General features: G+C 41.7%; 1 non-coding gene across 1 annotated transcript; it reads right to left on the bottom strand.

Moving 5' to 3' along the window:
- Positions 1 to 552: 552 nt before the first annotated feature.
- Positions 553 to 678, bottom strand: LOC119822082. Its single transcript, XR_005286688.1, has one exon. It is a non-coding gene; the product is annotated as a small nucleolar RNA SNORA40 (small nucleolar RNA).
- Between the last annotated feature and the right edge of the window lie 4,966 nt (positions 679 to 5,644).

Below are 5,644 nucleotides of genomic sequence, written 5' to 3' on the forward strand. Positions count from 1 at the left end.
AAAATAAAGATCCCAAGCTGCCATTTTTTTTGTTTAGTAGCTTATTTCCTTCCTCAGTAGATGGCTTGCCAGGGTTTGACCCATGTGGATAACAGCACTCAAGAAGGCTCAGAAAGAACTGTTTTGATTGGCCAGTCTTGCAGGAGGGTTGGCCAGTGATGAAACAATTCAAAGTAACAGAGTTCAGGAAGAGTGGAGTCAACACAGATGCAATCTACCAATCGCATTTCTTCTTGTCGTAAATATGGATCAGGTGGTTATTGGACTGGAGACTTTGGGTCCAGTTTATCCAGCGTAGATTGGAAATTGCAGTCCCTTGCTTTGTGTGTCTCTGATTCAGAAACGTGGCTTAAGGTTGCATAGGTATCAGTTTCAGACAACTGGCAGACCTTTTCGGGGAGAGGTATTGGAGGAAGTCAGTAAATGCAATTGATGTCCTCGGAGTGGTGCTTGCTAGTCAGGCACACACTAGTTTTTTAAATTATCAGTGCCTTTAAATTATAGGCTAGCTAGAACCAACCTCATCCATACCATAATCTCTTTGTGCTATTTTATATTCCTTCTTGTGTGTATCAAAACTCACGCTGACCAATGCGTTTGGAGTTGCAAAGGAAGATTTATTTTTGCTCCTATATAACCTGCCTTTGTCCACCAGTGACGAAAACATACACAAGAGCTCAAGGCCTTTGCTTTGAATTAGAATCACACATTGACTTCAGTCCAAATATTTCCCCATCTCATGCCAGGCCCCACCCCTTGTTTCTTATTGTATTGGCCTGCTGATTGATTTCTCTGGATGTCCACTTGGCCACCCTCTCTGAATTTTCCCTTCCGTCTCTAATCTCTTTACTATGATCTTCTTCTCTCACCAAGCCTTGATACCTAACAAATTATATTTTAGTAATTCTCCATCTATTCATTCTTCCTGCCTGTTGACTATAAATGGCCACTTCTCCTAGTGGTGTCCAGAGTTGAGTTCAACCTCTCTCCATTGTTGTGTACTTTCAAATAAACTCTTCCTTGCCATTTGAACAAGTGTGGCATAAGTTCTCATTAATACTTCCAAACCACACAGAATTCTCTTTTTCTTTAAGCTCCATCCTCTTCTTTGGAGTAATACCCACTGCCGGATGTAAGAAGCATAATTCCTTACATCTTACATAGTTCTCATGCAGTCTCAATATTTATAAGTAGTTAAATTATGCCTCAATTTTTTTTACAGTTGACTTCCTTGAATCAGAAACCCCAAAGTACACATATGATATAATCAGTTGTTATATTGTGCAAGTCTCTGTTAAGTTATTCCTACTTCTCCAGGACATTCATGACCTGGAAAGACAAGGCTGGATACTGGGACCATCATAGGACACTGACTTCATTCCTTCTTCTTCTTCTTCTTCTTCTTCTTCTTCTTCTTCTTCTTCTTCTTCTTCTTCTTCTTCTTCTTCTTCTTCTCCTCCTCCTCCTCCTCCTCCTCCTCCTCCTCCTCCTCCTCTTCCTCCTCCTCCTCCTCCTCCTCCTCCTCCTTCTCCTCCTTCTGTTTTGGAGGGTAGGGGTTGGTTTCAAGATCCAGTTTCTCTGTCTAACAGCCATGACTGTCCTGGAACTCAATTTGTAGACCAGGCTGGTCTCAAACTTACAGAGTTCTGCCTGTCTCTGCTAAGATTAAAGGCATGTGCCTCCACTCCCAGCAATTTCCTCCTGTTTCTTAGCAACCCTCCTTCCCATTATTTGATACCTAAACTATTAGAAACTATTATTTCATGTATTTTTGTCTAAAGTTTTAACTATTTTATACAGGAAAGAGAAGTATATTTTGGACAGAAGTCAAAAGGACTGCCAGTCTTCATAAGAGAGTTGATATCCTCTATGAACATGGTACATATTTTCTTTTGTTTAAGCTTTGTTTAACTTTCCTTTGGAAATACTCGTAGTTACTCTTACAGAGACCTTCTAGCTATTGCTTTAGAATTATTCCTGACTATTCAGTTTTTAAAAATTCATTTTTGGTAGCCCTTATTGCTTTTAGAAAGTCTATATTTTTTGTCTGGTATCAATTCCGTTGAACCTGAAGAAATTCTTTATAGTTTTTTCTGTATATGCTTAATTGATCATGAATTAACTATGTCGTTTGTAAATATTTGGATTTTTAGAAGGTATAATTTTTAAAAAAAATTTAACTTGTTTTTATTGAGCTATACATTTTTCTCTGCTCCCCTCTTTTTCTCCCATTTGCTTGCAAATTTCAAGATGTCATTTTTTTAACCACTGTGTAGTACTCCATTGTGTAAATGTACCATGTTTTCTTTATCTATTATTCGGCTGAGGGGCATCTAGGCTGTTTCCAGGTTCTGGCTATTGCGGATAATGCTGCAATGAACATAGTTGCACACATGTCCTTGCAGGCAAGGGCCAGGCTGTGGCGAAACTATGATTTTTATGATTTATCCTGTTGGTGCTCTTTGTTAAGGCCCCTGTAATGCATACATGTGTTTGTTAACTTATTCTAACCTAAACGTTTTCAGGGAACCTGCATATCTAAACCAGATCACATGGAATAGTTTTGGATAAGAAAATGCTTGAAGGGGAGGGGCAAGGGAAGAAGCGTGTTTGAGTGGGAATGGAGTGAGGCAGGGGAAGGTGTCCCCGGGCTTCCCTACTGTGTTTTGTGTTGTCTTCTTGGAGGAGATGGTGTGGAGCTGTTTGGGAGGATGGTCAACCCAACAAGTTTAAATCTCATTTGAAGTCTCCTGTTTTTACTCCAGGGCTTAATTTTCTCGGTATTTTTGGTGTCCAATACTGTCTTCATTTTTATATTCCACTATTAATGCCATTTCCACCCCACTGATGCTTGCCTCTCTCCTAGTTTAATTTACTTACCTTGAAGGCCCATGTCACCTGTAAGCATTTCTGTATCCTGAAGACTGTCAGGACACTTATTGTTGGAGCTGTAGAAGTCAGATAGCTACTATGGCATATAGGGCCATAGTCCTGGTTTGGTAACTGCCACTCTTGTCTCTCCGACTGGACATCATTTCTTCCACGGAGAGAGACTCTGTTGTAACTCTTCTTATGTCTTACCGGGGGCTGGGAGAGATACACAAGCCGTGTATATGTTCTGTCATGATGACTTTGGAAGTATGAAACTCATTTATTTGACTGATGTGACTCTATATTATCCAAGATTGTCTTGTGTCCATGATTTAACATCTTTGTCTTTAGGTTAACAAGGCAAATGGTCCCATTTCAGATTGTTCTTAACCCTTCGGAAGAAGGCATCTGACTTTGTTTCCATGGCTACGCCACAGGATTCTGGCTCAACGTGTCTTTTCAATATGAGAAGTGTCTGAAATTGACTACCTTGCCTCAGCTGGGTAGACTGGCTGTGTCCAGAACCACACTTCAGCTGCATTAATGCAGTATAAGAGGCATCCACGAGAGAGTGTGCTTTCCCCCATATGCACAGAGCTATCAGCGGCACAGCTGGCCGATTGCAAGGTGTCGCCTGGACTATCTAGTCAGGCTCTCAACATGTAATTGCCAGGATTTAGAATTCTGTGGTGTTCCTGCCTCCACCTGGTTGCTTTTCCCTGAAACCGCCATTTCCAGGCCTCCCTAGCCTAAGATTTCTGAAGAGTGTGACTTCTTCCTTTATCTCCAGAGAAAATGGAGAAACCTTTCTTTTACGAGGACAACTCGGCTGCCTCCTTTCCCAAGCCTTTTGCTTCTGCCCCTTGCAGAGCCACTGTGATAGCAGTATCCCCTCAGAGAGCTGCTGTGAAGATCTTAAGGCACCGGTCTTGTTTGAAGTTTACACGTGTTCTGCAGCATGCGTGGCTTCCAAGGCCTTTGAATGTACATTATGCCTGTTCTTCATGAATATTTCATGCACGTCCTTCAGGTCCTTCTGTGAGATAATTGAAGTGGGACAAAACAATAAAGGAAACATACAAAAGCCCAACCAATCCGTTTTCTTTAGAAGACCCAGGCTTTGAGGAGTCTAGGTCCAGAATTTAAGAGCACAGAACAAATTGTCAGTATAGCCCTGGGCAGTGCAGATCCAGCTTGTGACCCGACACACTGGGAGCTGATTCCCGCCGTCTATGACCTTGCAAGGGCACGAAGCCTGGATGGCAAAGGCCATCTAACTCAGGAGTTTTCATTTGCTTTGCCAGGGTGCTCTATACGTTTTTTTGTTTTTTTTTTAAACCTACATTTTCTTTTATCAGTTTGCTATAGTTCCTTTAAAAAAAAAACCTGTTCCCTATATCTTTTAAAAGGACTAAAGCCTTTGTATTGGCATTGCCTTTGTTAAAGGGTGTGTCCAGCTGCCACTCTGTCACTATGCATTTGGTGCTGATAAAAGTTGAAATTTAAGATTTACCCAAGAGTCAGGCATTAGACCGGGGCCGTTTCCAGTAATTCAAAATGAACTGTGCCAGGGGTTTGCATGCTTTAGATTCATTAGCCTGGTGAATCCTGCCCTCTGGTAATGGCTATGGCCACAGGTGGTGAAAATACCAGGTGAATTGCCAGGAAGTTTGCCATAGGGTAATATAGTCTCTCCTAGCTTTGCAAAGGGATTTGTTATTGTTGTTGTTGTTGTTATTGTTATTATTATTATTATTATTCCCTGGGACCAGGAGGGAACCAAGTGAGTATTTTGTCATCTGAGTTCTGAAATGAAACCTCTTGGGGAGAAAAGGCTTGAACCTTGGCAGGCGGCGGCATGGGCCCCCTTCGCTGGCCCCTGGGTGAGGGGATTTGCTGCTCAGAGATAAGGTGCATTGCAGTGCACATTGTCAACACGCCCTGGTGTCAATGCAATGCCCTTCTCTCCCTTAGCCTGGAAAAGCAGCTCTCAGGACAGAGATTTTCCTCTTCCATTCATAGCATCCACAGCGTGGCTCCTCATAAACAGCACCCAGACACTGGTCTTTAAAGACGCCAGTCAGGGCAGGGCAGGCTCAGGAGGGTCACGTGAGAGATAGTTTGGCCACTTACGGGTAGACATGTATGTTTTCAAGGGTATGCTACTCTGAAGTATAAATTTATACAAATACTATATGGAGCATATCTGCAGGAAATAATAATTTGTCATTTGAGGGTTAGATTAGATTACAGTATAGGTTATATCATAATTACATTGTAACGATTAGGTTAGCTTATGACAATGTCTCCAGAACATTTGAATGGAAGGAATGGGTTAAACGCCACTGCAGCCATTTTCTTTTTCTGGGCTTTATTGTCCTTTTGGATGATGACTCAATTGATCCCTCACTGAAGTCTTGTGCACTCACGCTGAGTGAGGGAGGCATGCCATGATAAGCTTTTTGTAGCCATAAGTTAGACTGAAAGCTATCATACATTTAGGTGCTTATGTATTGTGCATTTTATGGTATTTTGGCTAGCAAAATGTATTAAACTCTTTCATTGAGGTATAATTTGTGTAAGGTATAATTCGTTAATCCTGGATATGCAATCTGATGATTCAATAAATGCTGTGGGACAGTGCTCTTTTATCCTGTCACTTGTATTATTTTAAGAAAACACTGATTGGCCAGTAACCAGGAAGGAAGTAGAGGTGGAGCAAGGAGAACGGGAATTCTGGGAAGGGAAAGACACAGTCTGCAGCTGTCATCCA

This window comes from Arvicola amphibius, chromosome 8, assembly GCF_903992535.2.
Source record: "Arvicola amphibius chromosome 8, mArvAmp1.2, whole genome shotgun sequence".
NCBI classification, from domain to species: domain Eukaryota; kingdom Metazoa; phylum Chordata; class Mammalia; order Rodentia; family Cricetidae; genus Arvicola; species Arvicola amphibius.